Source organism: Scleropages formosus, chromosome 18 (genome assembly GCF_900964775.1).
Source record: "Scleropages formosus chromosome 18, fSclFor1.1, whole genome shotgun sequence".
NCBI lineage: Eukaryota > Metazoa > Chordata > Actinopteri > Osteoglossiformes > Osteoglossidae > Scleropages > Scleropages formosus.
In genome coordinates this window covers 11499967-11520794 of record NC_041823.1, presented here as the reverse complement: position 1 = coordinate 11520794, position 20828 = coordinate 11499967, and positions in this window count along the sequence as shown.

Below are 20828 nucleotides of genomic sequence, written 5' to 3'. Positions count from 1 at the left end.
CAGCTTATTCTGCTGCTTTTGAAAAGGGGGGGAAAAAAAGAGAAAGAAGACATCAGCATGGCTGCCATTGGGGCTGCAGGTCAGACGCTACAATGGTGCGCCTTAAATCTTCACAGCAGAATGGCTAACCTTTACACTGGGCATTCCTGCAGTGTGCATGCACACACACACGCGCACACACACATACATACACTATAGTCCTCAACATTACACAGATGCGAGATACAAACTGAAGTAGATGGACATGGATCTTCGATTTTTTCATTTTGTGACTAGCAGCCAATGTGTAACCTGAAAAAAACAGACTTAATTCCACCACGAGGCCCCTCTTTCATGAGATTCTTACGCAGCAGGGTCAGTCGAGATGTGACCTGGAGCACGTGGCGGAAACCAGTGCACTCTTTATCTAACCCCACGCTGATTAAATACAACTGTCATATGTCAGTACTGAACGTACTGATGGCTGGGAACTAGTTTGTCTGTGATGCTGGAAAAATCCACCGAGTGCCCCTCCGTAGACGCCAAATATGAAGCCCACCATACCTGGAGCAGGTCCTGTGGAGCTCAACACCTCCCAAGAATACCATACAATGATTACAGAGACGTATCACAATGTAACGCCCCGAGTACTACTCAGTACTCTGAGTATTGCTTGTCTACTCTGAATCGTACCTTGACAGGAGAAGTGTCTGACAAAGGTATTTGTGAAAATGTAAAGAGTGGAAACGGCTGCTGCTGCCTTTGGACCCAAAGGCTTGCAGGTTCGATCCCCACCTCTGGCTGTAGTACCCCTGAGCAAGGTACTTACCTTAAATTGCTCCAGTAAAATGACCCAGCTGTATAAATGGGTAAATAACTGTAGGTAGACTAACACTGTAAGAAAATATGAGCAGTAGGTGGTGCAGTGATTGGAGCTGCTGCTTTGCAACCAAGGATCACTGTTCAAATCTGTTTCCACTGTAGTGCCACTGATTAAGGTACTTACCCTAAATTTCTTCAGTAAAAATTGCCCAGCCGTGTAAAGGAGGAAATCATAGTAAACAACTGAATGAACTTATCTAACACTGAAAGTTCCTTTGAAGAAAAGCCACAAATAAAGAATCGCTGTATTATATTTTCATTGTTACTATTTACGTATTATAACATCGGACAAACACCGAGCTGGGAGATTCAGATGGGATAACGGAATTCACAGCAAAAACGTTGTTGTTCTAAAAAACAAACTACTTTTTCTGATGCAATCAGTTTGAAATATGGAATTTGTGTAAGCATCATTTAGCCTTTAAAAATTTAAGGCTCCCTTGAAATAAAAAAAAGAGGCCAAGAGCAGGAAAGCAAAGAGGGCAGATAAAGGGATCAGCGGAATATGAGAATCATAGTGGACACACACTTTTCCCTGAGTGTGCTGTTCCTCCCACACCATTTCACTGCTATTCTTTCCCTCTGTCCCCCTCTCCTCCTTCGCCCCCTCGCTCTTTCTGCCCCCCCAAGCCCCGTCCTGTCTGCTCCTCCCCACCTCCCAACTTTCCCGTCGCCAACTACCTCCCACGGCCCCCCTCTCCCTGCTCTCTCCTGCCCCCTGTCTCTTCGCAGTTGCAAAAGTGTCACATACGGCTGAAAGTATCAAACTGACTGTACTTTAGAATCACGCATCTGCATCTAAGTGTCTCTTCCCGCTAATGTAATAAACACATTGTATTTTCTATGGGATGTACATCGCTTTGGAGAAAAGCATAAGCTAAATGAATACACGTAAATGTAAATGTCACTGCTGCACATATTTCATTAACATATTTGCCTTTCTGATAAAGCTCTCATCACTGATCATTCCACGTTTAGAATGTTTCGCCCTTCTCCTTTTTCTTTACGTTGTTTTAACCCCGTTGCCTCCTTTCTTCAGCATGTAACCTAAATCAGAAATGTTTTAATTCTTTAAGGAATTAAAATACAATAATCAATAGAGGTGTCTAAACTTATATTAAACTATTGTTTGTTGATAAGCACCCCATAAAGTTCACCATAATGCTTTCTCTTAAAATGATGTCCGGTAAGATCACACTGATGTTCACAAAGCACATTTCCACCAGTCTGACTATTTTTTGACTTTACCAGCAGGGAAACTCCAGTGTAAGTGACACTTTAACCACCAGCTGGGCAGAGACTATGGTAGCTACCGTGATGGGTTCTCAAGGAGTGGAGCATCAGCGCTCAGGGCTCTCTATGGTGTGACTGTATGATTTTCACAGTATTTTAAAGAATTATTTACTATTGTTCGATCATGATAAATATGAAAACTCAATTCAAACCCAAACACACTGGCCTGAAACTGCAAAAAACTAAAAAAGCAAGACATGGATAAGATTTTTGATGTTTTCATTGTTTAACACGAAAGGCAAAATTTAAACTTCTTGTAGCTGTAAAAATTTATCCTGCTTTGTGTTGTTGTTTGTGTTTGTTAAAAAAAGAAAAAGAAAAGCATCTACGAAATTACAAAAGGTAAAAGGAAATATAACACTGCGTTTACAATGAGGTGAAATTCTATGGAGAACATTAACGAAAATCTCATCATATCTTCAACAAGTTTAGCTCAATAGCACCAGTGTTAAATCTGTCTTCTTCAAACAGCAAAAGAAGTTTTTTCATCAGATAAATCTGCTCGAGTCCTGAATCAACAAACTATGAACATCATATCTCCATAAATCCGTCCGGAGTCCAGGGACCATGGAAAGACAGAGAAAGAGCTTGCGATACAACATTTTCCAGTTTTTTTCTTTTTTTTTTTCATATGATGGGGGTAGTGTGCAGGAAAAGAAATGCGGTATAGTATTTTACTGGTCTATTTGAAGATGTTTGAGATAAATGGTGTTTTGCAGTCATTATGTTCACTCCAAATTTTCTGATAGCTTGCTATTTAAATCTCAGCATACAAATGATCTTTATCAACATTAGCTTGTGTACTTTTATGAATCCAAAAATAGACAACAATTTATACTACCTTATGGGTACTCTACACTGAGCTGCTTCTCCAGAAATGCGACTCTGGAACCAAGATGAAATTTTGGAACTTCAAGACCGGTAAAGCAGCACATTCTATGTTTTTCAAACGTGTGCTTAACCGATGCTATTATTCTTAGCGAATAACAGTGTCTGACCCGCTAAACTGCCAGGCATTTTATTGACAAAATTTGTAGTAAGTTCTTTGATCAAGGGTATTACAGTAGTGTCATCATGAGGGACTTGAAGAAGCAACACAAAGGTTACGAGTCCGTGCGTTTAACCACTGCACCACCTGCTGATGAAGACAGTATAATTCGCAGACCCAAGCAATTTTACATGGTGCATAATACTGAATTTCAAAGCGTATTTCAGCGAGGTGTTCTTCACACTTAACCTGAAGTTAAATTTCAGATATATATTTCAACATAGAGGGGGTGCAGTGGCGCAGTGGGTTGGACCGCAGTCCTACTCTCCAGTGGGTCTGGGGTTCGAATCCCGCTTGGGGTGCCTTGCGGCGGACTGGCGTCCCGTCCTGGGTGTGTCCCCTCCCCCTCCGGCCTTACGCCCTGTGTTGCCGGGTTAGGCTCCGGTTCCCCGTGACCCCGTAAGGGACAAGCGGTTCTGAAAATGTGTGTGTGTGTGTGTGTGTATTTCAACATATTGGCTGTACATGGATTTTCTTAAAGCATATTCTCTAATAAGTGGTAGAAATGTTCTTCTATTTGTCCATTTCCACTTGTGGTTCTACCACTTGTTAGAGAGGGAACAGGGTCAGGGTGTCCTGGAGGCTATCCCAAGAAGCATACTGCACAAGCTGGGGCAGATATCGATAAAAATTTATTCCACAAACAAGTTTTATAAGGAGTCAAATGTCTTGTAAAAATAACTGCGGACAGATTTTAGCAGGAGGCACTGCACAGGCACTAAAATGGTCATCGAGTCGGAACAGCAGAGAATAAAATCCGTCTAAATATTTGAAAACACATAGCTGCTAAAAAAAAATAAATGTTTACGAGAGTCATTTGTGTACTGTTCTTCCAAAGTGGGCGACCTTACAATAATACAGTTTACATGGGTTTCTGGTAAACTCCACTCATGAGATCCTCGAACGCAGATAGTGTCCTCCTTGGAGAGGAAGACAATCTGATAAGACAGTTAGGCGGAACGGAGACCATGGGACCTATGGTTATTGTCTTTCATCATATATCATCTTCATTTATATTCTCGGAAGAAAATGTCGTATGGGTCACGGATTCATCAGCGACCTCAGGATTTATTCAGTTTGGGTTTTAAGCAATTTGTCACGTTACAACCAAGACATTTTCCACAAACATCTCCAGGAAATTGTTCAGTTGTGCTATTAACCCCATAACCTAGAGTTAAAATAAAACGGTGCTCGTGCTCCTAGAATAAACCCAGTTGATTTTTTTTTTTTTCAGGGGCCTTTTCCTGGCAACAAAAGTTGTAAAGATGTAGGAATTACAAATGAAAATACACACAAGTGTATCTGTTCCTGCATGACCCTGGAATTCTTCCGGCTCCAGATAATTGTAAGTTCAGCCCATTTGGTCCCTTCCTTGTAATTACACTGAGGAGGTTCACCATCGATGGACTTTCCCGGTCCAGCAATTAGAGCTTTCCACAACTCTTCCCAGATACGTGCTCCATGGGGGACGGCAAGAACAGTTTGATAACAGATTGACAACTTCATTAAAACTCAATATGTTGGGAGGGACTGTGAAGGAGATAATTCTCAGACAACCAGCACCACCAGCACCAACCCCTAACCCTAATAAGTCTTCAACATTTTGAACTGAGCATTTCATTCGCCACATTTACTGAGGATCATTACGTTTCAACAGCTTTATGGAAACAGCTGCTACACCTGAAAGTGACCTCAACGATAAAGTGACAGAGTATTTAAAAACTGGCTGGTCTTCGTGATGACTGCTATATATATATAGTGTTGTTTAATCTCATATGAACTGGCTAGTTAGTAGGATTATGTCCAGTAATTGACCATTGAGGAACAAAAACATTCGCAACGTCGTAAACCACTCCTTGAGTTGGAGAACTTTTAATATTTGCTCAGCAAATGCCTCCTTAAAAGCTGTTCTATCCTCCAACACACATGTGCATTCACACACAGACCTACACACTCATAAACGTTCACCCATCTGTGGAATGTTACACCTCGGTCCTACTCCAGTTAAACACAGAAGACAGCAGGGACCCCGATCCCCTCTCCAGAAGGTCTTTTCCAGACCACATCCCTCTGGCTTTCATGTGTCCATACCACCCTCAACATCTAAAGTGCGCCACTTTTAACTTACTATCAGCTTGTTCCGCTGATTCCAATCACCCGCAATTCCTTTTTCTTCAGTTTACGACATGCAAGTCCATTTTCACCACTGGTCTAGCAGGAACTGCAGGTGCTGCTGTGAAAAAAACCTACTGGTCACTTTGCAAATCTGTCCCTGGACATCCATCGGAAACCCTTTCAGTCATCAGACCCAGTAGGCGTTGACACGGGCACTAACGTGCTGTATGAATGAATCCTTGCAAAGCAATTCCAAAGAGGAGACCTTGAGCAAAGGAAGAAAAGTGTTTACCTTGTTATTTCAACACCATCAAAGACGCGAGGGAGGCGAGTGTTATCGATGCATTTTTGTACGACTCCGTCTGGTTCGCAGCTGATAGCACCTTTTGATGCCAGCAGCTGCTAAAATCCGTACCAGAAATCCTGGTCACGCTTTGGCTTTTTTTATACTGTCTTATTTCTGCCAAGACTGCAAAAAAAGAACTGTAAAACAATACGAGAGGACTCAAACTTACTGTTTGCAGTGATTTTTTTCTTCATTGTACAGTATACGGAAATGATGTTGAGAACTACAATGCTTTAAGATGAAGCTGAACTTTTTGGTATAATAAAGTATATAAGGAAATAATGACGAATATAGGAAAATAATCCAGTGACTAAAGAACTATGAAAAAATTTAATCAGGAACCAACAAAAACATTCAAATTCTTCATGCCATACCATACCATACCATGCTATACCACAGACCTGTTCAAGAGCCTTTTGACAGTGAAGTAACACACAAACTTGAAATACTACATTTTATGCACAAGGGCAAAATGACCACAATGTTTTTGCCATGGAAACAATTTCACCAGAAATCTCAGCTTGTGCGAAAGGAGAAATCTCATGCCACTAATCACAACAAACACCAGCATTGTTGACACAAATCACATGACAGTAATCCCGATAAATCACCAGTTCTGTTTCGCATTCATTCATTCACTCACAGGTCTCGTCTCGGTCAACGAATCCCGATACCAGTAATGTCCCGAGTCCGATTGTTCGGCGGCTGCTCCTGAACCGGCCGCACACAGCGAGTTACCACAAGTCACCCTGTCCACCTAGCACAGCCGTGAGAACACACACTACCGAACGCAGGCTGCCTTCTGAACTCTAAGCCAGCTGGCCCCTCCCACTCAGGAATCCAGTCATCACACTTCTTTCGGCACTTGAATGTTGCACATCACCACCGATGAGACACCTAAGGATAAAACAGACCTTTCACTGAAGAGCCGGCAGGTGCAGCCAGTCGTGTCAGTCTACCTCTTCTCAGACTCAGCGATATCACGCATATCTGCTCTTGATACATGAAACGGGCACCAGACTGGCGAGACTGAAAGATCTGAGCACTTCTGCAGCTCCAAGCCCACCATAAACATGCTCCCACTAGAGGAGTATCACAAGTGGACAGGCAAACACATTTAAGAAAGCCACATGTCGATAATGAGGCGGGACGGCTGCCCCAACCTGGCTGATGTTTAACTCCACTTTCAATGTTTGGCGTCGCGGGCGGATTCCCGAGGCGCGCTCCCGGAAGGGTCCAGCTGCCCATTGTTCCCCTTCTCAGTCTCACTCTTCAATCGGTTCACTACAATGCTCATCAAACAAGTCTCACAAAGCGCGGGCCCACGGGGACCCTTTGGAAACCCTCTATTCTCATATATTCCCGCAGGAGTGAACTCCACCACCATGAATCTAACATCACGCAGGAAGTGAAGAAAATAATGGAAACAAGAAACGAGCAGCGACAAAACTTAAAAGGAGCAGAGCCAACCCTTACCTTTAAGTCCTGCACTGTGACTAGTGGGATACTGGATCATTATTTCCCACAAGCGTTGAGTGATGTTAAGATCTGCTCATCCTGGAGGCCATGGAAACTCTTTGACTTCATCCTGGAGCTCATGAAACAGCTCTTGTCATTTCCATTTTGGATTATGGGGAAAATTGTGAGGAAACAGTGTTTCACATACATATGTGGTGATGCCTGTACCCTAAAATTGCTTGAAATTTGTTAGTCATTATGTTAATTTAACCCAGTGGACCCTTTACATGGCTGCCCACACATTTCAGATCAGTGTAACCAGTGCTGTTCAGTTCTGAAAGTTTTCCTTGTATCGTATGTCCCACTATGCTTTTTGGCACTGTTTTCATGGGGAATCCGGAATAACTTAGCAGTTTTTGTCATCGAGGCACCTGCAATTTGGATTTTTGACGACTTGGCCTCTTTCAGACTCTGTTTGCTGTCTTTTGTTGTTTTATAGGGGATGCGGTGGCGCGGTGGCACTGTGGGTTTGCCCGGGTCCTGCTCTCTAGTGGCCGGGGGTTTGAGTCCTGCTTGGGGTGCCTTGCGATGGACTGTGTCCTATCCTGGCTGTGTCTCCTCCCCCTCCAGCCTTATGCCCTGTGTTGCCAGGTTAGGCTCTGGCACCCTGGACAAGTGGTTTCAGAAAGTGTGTGTGTGTGTTGTTTTATAAACTCATACATTAAGGCGCTCTCTGTAAAAACTCTTGGAGTTGCCACATACAAGCCACCGGTATTCAACTTAAAGACCCATCTGTTTGGTACCCCATTGTGACTGTGACTTAGTCACTTCAGCAGCCAAATTCGCCCTTAATGTGACCACACCACAACCTTCAGATGGATTACTGACTGCAAAAATGATAGCTTTGGTGCTGTCTAACCCTTGAAAGCAAACACTGGGGGTACAGTGGGGCAGCTTTTTAATTTTAGGCCCAGTTTTCTTCACTGTTATTCTACCTACTTCTCCTACATAAGCTTACGGCGATAGGCCATCACTCCTTCTTCACCAACAGTTCACTGAATCGCCCACCTCCCCGGCTGGCCGCAAGACTCCGAGACACGTCAGCGGGTGCGCGACACCTGTCGTACCTCCAGTAGCATTCTCCGCCCCCCGTCGTGAGAGCGTCTCAGAGCCTACCCCCTCCACGAGCCCAGGGAACACAAAGGACATTGTCCTCCCCTTGAGTCCCAGCACAGGTGGCGGGGGGGGGTGGGTGCGGTGGGGGGTTGGGTTACAGCAGCTCTCACAGCAGGACTTCCTCTGAGGGCCTTCACTCCGGAATCACACACACCGGGCAGCCCCGGGGTTCCGTCACACCGGACAGGGGGGATGAACTGGTAGCGACAACTCCTGAGTCACTCGGTGTGCGCATATCGTGCCGTGAAGAGACGAGACTGATCCTACAACTAGAGTCCTTCAATATCCAAAATGCAAGCAAACACTTTACTCCACTGTGTGACTTCTCATAGTCGCATTGTGTACCTCTGAGTAAGTTATTAATTTGATAACAAACCCATTTGAGCTTATTTTTCAACATGTCCTTTTTCACTGGACTGATGTTTATCAGCAAAATTATGACCCAGGAAGTGGGACATTAGACTGTTTACAAACTACGCACAGTACGGGCATTCGGCAACCGTACCAGCACTTAGCTGTGGTTCGTGACAAAACGTGAATTGACAAAGAACCCAAAGGTTGGTCCTGACAATGTGTCGCTGAAGATTAAGATGGATAGTGCTGTACTTTTGTCAGGGAGACAGCCACTATGGGCACTGGATCAGTTCCAGACTGGGGACAGTGCTGGCTGTGTGTGAAGACTGAAAAAACTGATCATTAGCTATACAATTAAATAAGAATATAATTTCAGACTGTTCTACAATATATACTGCCAGCCAACCCCCCCCCCCCCACACACACACACACACACACACACACACACAATCTGAACCCGCTTGTCCCATACGGGGTCGTGGGGAGCCAGAGCCTAACCCGGCAACACAGGGCGAAGGGCTGGAGGGGGAGGGGACACACCCAGGACGGGATGCCAGTCCGCTGCAAGGCACCCCACGCGGGACTCGAGCCCCAGACCCACCAGAGAGCAGGACCTGGTCCAACCCACTGCACCGTTGCACCACCGCACCCCCCCCAGCCAAAACCAGACTTTGTATAGTTCAATTTTAGCGATGTCCATAGAGTCATCCTCCAAAACCCAGGGCAGATCCCTGAAAACCAAATGGGAACTTCCCTTTTTTGTCAAAATGACATGACATGAGGACCGAAGTGGTGGAGATGTGCGCTGATCGAGGAGATGACTCAGGGAAATGAACTAATGTAAACGGGAGTCATACAATAAAGAACCACTAACCTTGAACTGGAGTCATGGAAAAAAATGTAAACCATCCAGTTTCTAAAGCTTTCCTCGCACCTCCTAGTGAAATGACTAAAATGGACTCTGTCATTACCCGCAGTAATATTTATTTTCATCTGCTCATGCAATGTTTGCAGTACACAAACCAATGAGCCTTATAATTCAAAGAAGAACAAAAGACCACAAATCCACGGAAGAGAAAAACGTTCCCCAAAAATGCAGGACAACAGCGGAACCTCTCAAGTCCAAACCCATTCCGCACTTCAGGATCCGTCTACTCTGCCCGTGCGGTGCATGTCAGCGTCTCAAACCTGCCATCTGCTCGGATAAGCCGCCCGCATATCTCCTTTGAAGGTAAAGTAAAAAAAACAGAGGGGGGGGAAGAGAGAGAGCGAGAGAGAGAGAGAGAAAGAGAGAGAGAGAGAGAGAGAGAGCGAATGGCCCGCCATTCTGCTGACAGCTGTCTAACTGGGAGCATCAGCCCTCATGTCAGGTCCTCGTCCTCGACATGTTCCATCAGCTACGCCGCTTTGTTTGCAAAAGACAATCACAATTTTAAGCCCAGGCAAAAAAAGTCCGGTCCCTGCGGGCATTAACTACAATTCTTTTTTGGGGTCTGTTGGTCTCCCTCCTAATCCTGCCCTACCTTTCCCTGCGTGCACACTGTGACGGTGGGGGGGGTGCGGGGTCATCGGTGTCCTGTTCCACATGCCATTGCATTATTGAGTGGGCCGTTTCCTTCCCACAGCTCTGTCATCGGTAGCTTCGCTTCCAGGCGCTCGAGTCCTCGCTTACCTGGCTCCTAAGGTAGGGCAATAGTAAACCAAGTGCCCCCCCCCCCCAGCAGGACAAATCCACAGTGCTTTGATCTTTTTTGGAGCAACACCATATTTTACATTTCATCTCACTGGTGCTCTTTGACACACACACACACAGACTGAAAACCGCTTGTCCCATGCAGGGTCACAGCGAGCCAGAGCCTAACCCGGCCACAGAGGGCGTAAGGCTGGAGAAGGAGGGGACACACCCAGGACGGGACACCAGTCCATCGCAAGACACCGCAAGCGGGACTCGAACCCCAGACCCACTGGAGAGTAGGACCCGGTCCAACCCATTGCACCACCACGCCCCCCACCTCTTTGACATATATTCACTGAGAAAATACAATATGCACTACATCTACAGGGTATTTATTCATTTAGCTGACACTTTTCTCCAAAGTGACTTACAATTGTTGACCCAATTATACAGCTAGACAATACTAGGGTAAGAACCTTGCTCAAGGGTATTACAGCTGGAGTGAGATTCAAACCTACAACCTCTGGGTCCAAAGGCAGCAACTCAAATCACTACGCTACCAGCTGTCCCATATAGAATACAGACCCCTCATTAATTAGAATCTAATGAAGTACCTGTTCAGCACATTTGCTTAGCTTGTAAGGGAATCATGGGAATCCTGGGAACCAACTGACTTCAGCATCAATAACCAATGAGAGCATAGCTCAAAACTTGCACTACGGTATCTCAAAAAGACACATTTTTTTTTTTTTTTTTTTACAAAAAGTCTCTGAAAAAAACTGGGCGACTGTGGGAACCTTGCTGGTGGGAGCCCAGCCTGAGACAGGCCGACACAGGCGTGATAGCGCACAGTTTTCGATACAAAGCCTTCTCTCCCCCTGACCGGACCAGACGTCTCAGAGATTACAGGACCCGCTGTGCAAACACCTCCAGGTGTGCATTCCACACTGGGCCACGGTCGCTGCCCCACCTTTCAATCAATAAAAATGTTCATTTTTCTCCTTTTTACTGTCACTCTCAAAGGTTGTGCAGCAGGAAAAGCGGCAGAAATGGGAAGCTGGGCCTACAGGTACGCGGGAGTCCAGAATCCTCCTGCCCAGGGTGCCTCGCAGGCATCATCATTCATCGCTCGCTCTTCGGCGTTCCCTCCTCGGCCGTCAGCGTGCACTGGAGTCCTAGACAAGGCTGAGAGGGACCGGAAGGTCATGGAACAGGACTAATGTCAGGCCTTCAAGCGCACACCTGTTTCATTTGTGTAGGACAGGGGAAAAATTTGAGGTTGCTCTTGCAATCGTTTTGGACATTTTGGACGAACAGCTAGTGTACATTTACGACAATTGACTCACCAAGAGGAAAAAAGTGCATAAGCTACCGTTCCGTTACAGTACATTTAGTGGTTAGAGCTGCTGCCTTTGGACCCAAAGGTTGCAGGTTTGATCCCCACCTCTGGTTGTAGTATCCTTGAGCAAGGTACTTACCCTAAATTGCTCCAGTAAAATTATCCAGCTGTATGAATGGGTAAATAATTGTAAGCTTGTAACTCTAATAATTGTAACCTTAACGTTGTAAGCAGCTTTGGAGAAAAGTATCAGCTAAATGAATTAATGTAAATGTAGTTTAACAGTATTTCTGAATGTATAATTATCCACACATAACAGGGTCACTTTGTTCCATGAAATCATCCTGCTTGGAAAATTCTTGCTGTGAGGGAACAGACTTACTATTATTTCTTCTGGAAAAACAATCAGTCCCACGATGAAAAATATGAACACTTAACTTTTGTTTTTGTTACATTTTTTCTTTTCAATTTGTCTTTCTCTGCATTTGCAGCCTTCCCTCTTTTTATAACCTTTCTACGTGCCGTTTTGCTAATTTGGCACACCAGGGTTTATTATATATATAGCAATAAAGTTCACAAGGTCTGATACTGCCTTTGTCTTTCACGCCACAAAGACCATGGACACCGTATCATTGGAGGCACTTTGCAGAATTACTAATGAATGTAAGATACTAGATGATCATGGAATGTTTATTAAGGATTTATTTATGCTGCGGGTCATTGTTTCTAGAGCAATGCAGAGATTAGAACACTAGATTTAGTGAGAAAATAGCCAGCTTGCCACCGCTGAGGGATTAAAAACCTTTGGGATGAACAGCTAGGTCTGATTCAAAAAGAGTTGCTGTTATACAGAATAAAATGACTTTGTGAAAATAAAATGACAGTATCAAGTGAAAAAGTACATGGCACTAAATAATAAACCTGTGAAAAAGGGTATATTTATTTACATAGGGCACATCTATGCATGTTATATTTATTTACATAGCATCTCTACATTAAGTGCTTTAGAGTTTCTTCATCGTACAAGAGAAATTAACATACTTCTGTTTACTTCAAAATCAAGTGTTCAATGCCTTCAAAATAAACAAGGAGTCTTGTGTACAGACTGTTTCTGGTTCTCAGCCACAGTGAAACCCTGAGAAGATGAGTGCTGAGTTTGGTCACATCTGAAATTTCCCTTCTAGCAATTCTGCTCAAAATAAACAGTCGGGGTGGACATTTTTTTTCTAGTTCACTTTGCTTTGGGGATTATCCCTTCAAAACACGAAGTACGCGTCCGCAAAGTCCGTGCTGACCCTATTGAACTTAAACTCTGACACTCCCGAAAAAACAAACCACAACCTGTTGGTTTAAGGTGGGTTTGTAGCCACGGATGGGGAAAAGCTGTCCATGAACACCAATGCATTGTGCGTGAGAACTAGTCAACCTGGGATGATCTATAACCTCTGCCTGTCCACGACCCGTGAAAAACCACAGAGCAACTCCTTCCAGCCAGGGGACACAATCATCACAAATAAAAATACATTTCACTCTTAATTTACTTGGTATTCCACCAAGGAGAAGCGCATGTATAACTCAAACAAGTATGTGAAATAAATGGGGAAAAAGCCAATTTTATCATAAAACCAGGGACAAAATCAGAATCCAAATAGTGATATTTAGTAAACAACTATGTACTTAAAAGACAGATTTCATTTAAGGTCAACAAGTGTTAATTGCCCACAAGGAGCCCAACCTTTTTGGCTTATAGATACATAATGTCAGGACAACAACCAGTAGAAGATGATATCCTGCAAAGACGCTGGCGATGGATCGGCCATACCCTGCGAAAGCCAGCTTCAAACACTACAAGAAGAGCCCTCACGTGGAACCCCCAAGGCAAGAGGAAGCGAGGCCAGCCAAAAAACACATGGCAACGCCACCTGGATGCAGAAGCCAAGAGGATGGGTCACACCTGGGGAAAACTGGAAAATCTGGCCCAGGACAGAGATGCCTGGAGAGCCCTTGTTTATGGCTTATGCCCCAAGAGGGGTAGTAGGCATAAATGAAATGAAAAATGATACATAATGTACTTTTTCCAAAGAGCCACAGGGGTGTCGGTCTAGGGGTTTACAGTGAATCTACGGGACAAAAGGGCGTTTGGTGAACCCTACGCTATCTTAAGGATCCCTCCTTGGACGCTGGTATAGCGTGGTTTTGGGTGCGGCTCTTCCTGAATTCATTCTGCTGATTGCATACTTCTCCGGAGAGCCGCACCAGAACGGCCACGGTGACGTCCGCCGCTTCACGTCACGAAGGAGTTCTTTTGCGTAAGTTACGCGAAACAAACGTCGCATGAGACAATGATTATAATAGTTCCACATCATCAGTGACTAATCATGTGGACACTGTGTTTTTATTTGTTCCTGTCAGTGCGTAACAACTTTTTGGGGAAAACTGTGGTTATTTAGATTGCATTTATTTTATTGTGCTGTCCAGGAAAAAGGGAAATTACATATACTTTTACATTTATTTGTTTAGCAGACGGTTTTCTCCACGGTGAAGTACATCTCAGAAGACAATACAAAAAGTGAATTACAGACGGATGGATTTAGATCCAGACACCTGATTCTTGAGTAGAATTTGTCACGTAACCAAACCAGTATACATTACACGAGTAGCAACTTACAGGATGTTTTTTTCACATATACATTTATTTATTTATCAGACACTTTTCTCCAAAGCGACTTCCAATGAACACTACGTAGTGTTACCAGCCCACACACCTTATTCACCGCGGTGACTTACACTGCTAGATACACTACTTACACTGGGTCACTCATCCATACATCAGTGGAACACACTCTCTCTGTCATTCACACACCATGGATGAACCTGAACAGCATGTCTTTGGACTGTGGGAGGAAACCAGAGCACTCTGAGGAAACTCACACTTACACAGAGAACATCCAAACTCCACACAGACTGAGTGGAGATCGAACCCACATCCTCTCGCACCACCTAGGTGCTGTGAGACAGCAGCGCTACTCGCAGTGTCACCGTACCCCCTAAATTGCTTCAGTTAAAAATTATCTAAATTTATAAATCACTATGTTAATAATTTCTAGTAGATTCCTATATATTAAGAGGCTTATTTATTCTGTACATTCAACAGTTCCACGAAATATCAGAAGCTGCTTGTGCAATGCAGGGTCCAGATTCTGTCCTAGTGCATGAAGCAGAGTACAGTCCCGGCAGGACACCAGTCACGCACACCTTACCAAACACATGACACATCCTTTAGTGTGTCCAGTTCATGTGTCCTTTAGTGTGTCCAATACATCCTCTGATTAACTTTTAAATAGCAGTGCAAGTAGCTTACGTGTCTATATGTTACTTTCTGGAAAATCTGGACACGTGACGTGACCTTGGTGTTTAGGATTCAGTTTTTGATGAAAAGACAAACTACGGTGCTTTTTTTTTTCTCCCCCCCAAAGTTGTTATCAGTTTAATGATTCCTTCCTGTTTAAAGACATTTGAAACAAGATTCCTTGAATTATCAGCTCTCTCAAAGCTGTTGAGTCTGGAGCAAATCTTTTTAGTGTCCAAATACATTCCTTCCAAACTAGATGAGGTCCCATGGTAATACCGTGAGTATGGATATAAATAGTTCAGTGAATCTTTTGCAACTCAAAAGTCAACTCCAATTTAGTAATTACACAACCTGTACTGGAAATGAAAGGAGAGATCATCTCTTTAGGTCAACAAGGGAAAACAACTTTTTCCAAAACACTTTACTAAACGGCTCCAGCTTTTCTTGCCGCTTCTATGACGAGTTCAACGCACATCATCAAATTTTTAGTTACTTTCACCTAGAGGGAAAGTGGAAAAAGTGGGAAGTCTAACTGAAACGGGGTCTTTTTAGAGTTCTTCCATTTCTACCGTTTTTTTTCTCTCTCATTTGTCTTTTTTTTCCCACTGTAGGGACAACGCTAAAGTAGACCAAGCGCCGACGGGGCTCCAGATTACTGCGAGTTGCTCCCGAGTAGCTTCTCTCTTTCAATCAGCTTAGAGTCCCTTTTCCATTAGTATGCGGGGTACAAAGGAGGGGAGAGCAGTCCTCAGAACTGGGCTTTTTCGCAGAGAAAGAGCGGCTATCCTCACCCTCGCTGCGCTCCCTCCATCCCAACAGACTGCCCATCGCTAGGCAACCACAGCAGGAGGCAGGGAATTCACACAGCCCTCGCACCAGTCTTGTGTTGCTCTCCTTACATATTTTTCCTTTTTTCATTTTGCCTCACAAAGGCTGCTCGCACTTCTCAAATGCAGGACACCGATCTACTTTGCCATTTGCTATTTCATCTTTAAACCTAACTTGTCCATTTCCAACACCCCTCTTGCTTTACTGCGCTGCACAAAACGTGCAAATCACTTTAGCTCATTCATTTTTATGTTTCTCTTTCACTGAGCCGTTATAATGACGTCTTTCTTCATTTTCGATGAGCAATTCACAATTTCCAAAAGATAAACAGTGGTGGCAATTTGGTCAGGAAACACAGGAGCGGATGCAAAAAATACGTATGATACACTTCCCATGATGAGTTTGACTATGTGAAGAATGGGTTTGGCTCTGTCCAATAATTCTTCAGAGTGAATTATTACCAGCTAGGCAATACATTGACAAAGTGGTTACCAGAACATGAATGAGCACGCGCCCTAGATTTCCACAAACCGGTGAGATGTATTACTGTCACCAGCAGCCTTCCCAATCTGCATTAGCAGCAAGAATACAGAACTATCAGCTAGCCACAGGTTGTTAAGTCAGATTACGGAGAAAGGCAGAACACTTGTTTCATGGTCATATAAACTGTATCAAGGACCCCCTAGCATGACATGCCTCTGCCTTCCTCAAATTGCCCCATCGTTTTGCCCAGCAGACACTGTCCCAACAGCAGGGGTTAAGTGCACCGCTGAGGTTTCCTCCAGGATAACAGCTACATAGACAACACAAGCCAACACAGGCAATCGTGGCACTCCCCACAATTCTCCACCCCAACTGTACGGCACTTATCGGAGCTGTTTATAGTGCATTGCACCTGTCAGCGCAGAAATGTGCTGCTTCTCCTTGACATTGAAGTCTACATGCAAACTTATTCAAGACTTCTGCATCGCCACTGGATACTGAAAGGGACATCTGGAAAACCATGGTATAATAACTACAGCATATGCAGCAGAGCTCCACCTATGCCTTCCGCCGGTCGTCTCAACGTGTAAGCTGTGCCATGACTTCAAAGAGAATCCCACCAGGAATTTCACACATCTCACAAACACCAGCAGAAGACAACGCAAAACCAGCACAGCTGGTCTGACAGCACCTGCCGCCCCGATTACGCAACCCAAAACTCGGCGTTGGTCAACTGTTGACCAGGCCCAGGATCGACCACGAAGAAGAGGGACACCTAGACAGGAAGCGGAGACCAAACCCCACCCAGGTGGAGCTGAGCACCCACTGTGATTGAGGTGGAGCTGAGCACCCACTGTGCCTGTGATTGTGTTTAAGTTCCATGGAAGACAGCTGTTCAGAAGGAGCAAATGAGTGACAAAGTTGGGCAGCAGGTGGTGTAGTGGTTACCCAGGTTCGCATCCCACCTCCTGCTGTTGTACCCTTGAGCAAGTTACTCTAAAGTTGCTTCAGTGAAAATTACACAGCTGTATAATTGGGTAAATAATTATAAATTGCTTAATGTTGTAAGTCGTTTTGGAGAAAACGGTCAGCGAAATGAATAAATGTAAATGTACATCCCAGTAAAAACATTACCTGTCAAACCCAGTGGCTGTGACATATTAGTAAAGAAACTGATGAACTTCCACAAATCTTTATCAGAGACCCTCTTCATTCGTAGTAATAACCATCCATATTTTATTTGGAAATGCTCCTATTTTACAGAAATTTCTCACCGCTATTGTGTGTATTGTTAGCGCCACCCAATGAGGATCCACTTGTTCATTTTTGTGTGTTTGTGTGTGTGTGTAATAATGTGGTCAAATGTGGTCAGCGAAGGAAATCAGCTTTCTTTCTGTGTCACAAAAGTAGAATCCATCCGCTTTGTCTGGACTTGCAGTCTTAGAATTAGTCAACCATTTTCTTTCCAGACACAACTCAAGAAGCTTGGAGCTCAATCAAGTGGAAATTGGAAGTAGTGTTGGGGGGGGGGGGGGGGGTTTGGGGACGGGCTCGTGGGGGTATGTGGAGGCAGGGGTAGGGGCCTGTGCCTAGAATGAAGCAATTGTTTGGGACAAGAATTCTTCTGGAGACCTCTTTGATGTAATTCTAAAGAGGGAAAGCCTTTTCTCAAAGAACACCCATAAACATTTACTGTTGCGCTCAAGTGCCAGCCAGTCCCTGCACACCTCGCTTGAGTGAAAAAGAGCATTTCTAATGGAAGAAAGCAAACACTTTGGGGCTATTTTATTAATCTTCTGCTCCTTTTGCCAATTACTCTTTTAGTTAAGGTTACTGGGTTAAAAATAAAGATCGATTTTTCCCCCCTCCACTCCCTCCGTTTCCATAAGTTTTTTTTTTCTTTTCTCCCCCAAGTGGAAAGTGAGATTTATGTAGGGAGCGCAGAGACGCGCCGCGCAGCATCCCGAGCGACTGGAGCGCACTGACTGCCGACCCCCCGCGGAGCCCATTGTCCGCTCGCGCTCTCCTCCCGCGCGCGTCGCGCAACGTGGTGCGCCTCCCCTCAGCGACCGCCACTGCGAAGCCGCGAGCAACACGAAAGTAAGACGAAAGAATATAAAAGTTAAGCGAAACGTGCTGTCCGTCCGCGTCACGTTAAAATCCCGCACTGACTTAGTTTCGCCGGTACGATGAGCGGCCACATTCAGTTCACACGCGCTTCTTCACTCCAGTCCAGATGCTGCTCCAGCATCGCTCGACTCGAGTAAAACTGCACTAAAGAAACAACAGGAAGGTCGAACGCATATTTTGCGAAGAGACAAAAAAAATTAAAAAAAAAAAAAAACACCGAAACCCAACATATGCCAAGGTCTGCTTTTGTAAATCTCTCGCAAAAAGGCAGTAAAAAGTTGTACTTAATTCATTGGCCACGTGACGTTTCTGAGCCGTGATGTTACCACACCGAGGGGCCCCCTTACCTCGGCGAAGGAAGCCGCAGGTGTGCTGGACTGTCACATCTCCTCCGGCTGAAGTCAGGTGTCACACCGTCGCACCCGGACAGCGACCGCTCCGTCACACCAGGTCAGGTACCACACCGTGGTAAAGCGGGCTTCATCACCGCTGGCGATCGCCTCGCTCTTGGGACCGGGACCCTAAGGGAGCGTCGACAAAGTGCGCTGCGAGCGGACAGCCGAAAGGGACCGTGACCCTTCAACAAAAACACGTCCTTAACCCACTTCACGGCAGCAGGGCAGCTGCTCCGTCAAACTGAGCGCTTGTTCTCGTTGTATTTTAACGGCCCGTAATTTTAAAAGCAGCTATCATATTACTCTTTTTATTATGTGCATTTAATGGGATGATAGCTGAATTCTATGGTTCTAGGGGTGGGAGCCCAGCTGGTGTTGAACCAGAAACCTGAAAGACTCTCCATCAAAATTTTTAATTGTTCTTCTTTAAATACAACTTAATTGTTAACTCTTCATTCATGTTGTTATTAACAGTTCCATCTCTTTCTATTTCACAGTCAAAAGATTTTTTTTCTGTATCAGTTGTACATGACTAAGTTGGAAAAAGCCAGTTCACACTGTGTTATACAGCAGGATTGATAAAATAAAAGGGACTTTTTGAGACTCAAATTATTTTCAGGTAGACTAGTATTTTTAATATGTTAAACTTACATCTGCTTACGAGTCATTTGTACCATGTACAGAATTTTATACAGATAATATACTTATTCAATTGTCACCCCAGGTCAGAGGTTACAACTGGGCTACTTGAACAGCTATCCAGGGTCAGCGGTAAAACGTGACCTTCGAACCTCAAAACAGAGCTTTGTAGAAGAAACCTGTCTCCTTTCCTACAGACCATGGGCAAAAATATCTGAGCCACCTAGCCCGTTTCTGATCGGATTAGCCGAATTAAAGGTGTTTCAATAGACCCGTATTTACAGTTATTACCCTGCAAAAGCCTACATTCTCGTTCTCTTTGTGATCATAAATTCTACCCACAATAACATTATTGGTGTGGACAAAACACAAGAATCTAAGCTATGAAACTCACTGTGGACAGGTGAGTTTGATAACTGAAACATCAGCTCAGATTTTTTTGTCCTTAGAAATGCATCGCAAATAGAATCATCTCTTGTAGTTGTAAATACAAATATAGGTTCTGTTTTTGTTTATTGGCTCTATCCAAAATATTGGCGTTGCAGAATTAAGTACATTTACATTTATTCATTTAGCCGAAGCTGTGGTTTGCAGTCTTGATTGAAAGCTTATCTTCTCAGTGAATCAGAAAATGCTTTTGAAGCAGTTTAGAAGTTTCACGTTAGGCAGATAGTTTTACAGAAGACATTAAGTTTACAATAAATGTCATTATATTCTTGGTTTCAGAATAGGCTTAGTTTGAGTGTTATTAGGTTTAGATCTTAGTTTGACTTTACTCAGAACCTCTGTGGCTTTGTTCACTCACATTGCATTACACTGAAGGTTTTCTTTCAGTTTTTAGGGTAACTGCAGTAATAAAACCCACCTGTCACTTTTACACATACTGGGTTAAATTTAATGGGCCCTGCTGTTGTATCCTTGAGCCACACACATAACCTCACTTGCTGTAATAAGTTATCATATTCCTACGTAAATCTGTGAAAGCAGAGGAGGCTTTTATAGCTGCATAGATCCATTTTTAGCTCTTTGGTTGAATTAACAGCCCTGAAATTTGCACTTTGTTACAGTTTTCTTGTTTGTTGTTTTACAGAATAACCATCTGACAATATTTGGCCATATTGCTTTTTACAGTATAGATACTATGTATAATTCAGTTTTGACAGGAAACACTTCTCTACACATGCAAAGACAAATAATCAAGTAATCAAACTGGCAACTGTCTGTGACTAAAGCAGGTAGATCTTTTCTCCATCTAGGTAGAATTACGCTAATGGGGTATAAAAAAAATAGCCATGGGAGCAAGTGTCAAGTAACTCATTTCAGCTAGTGTGTTTAT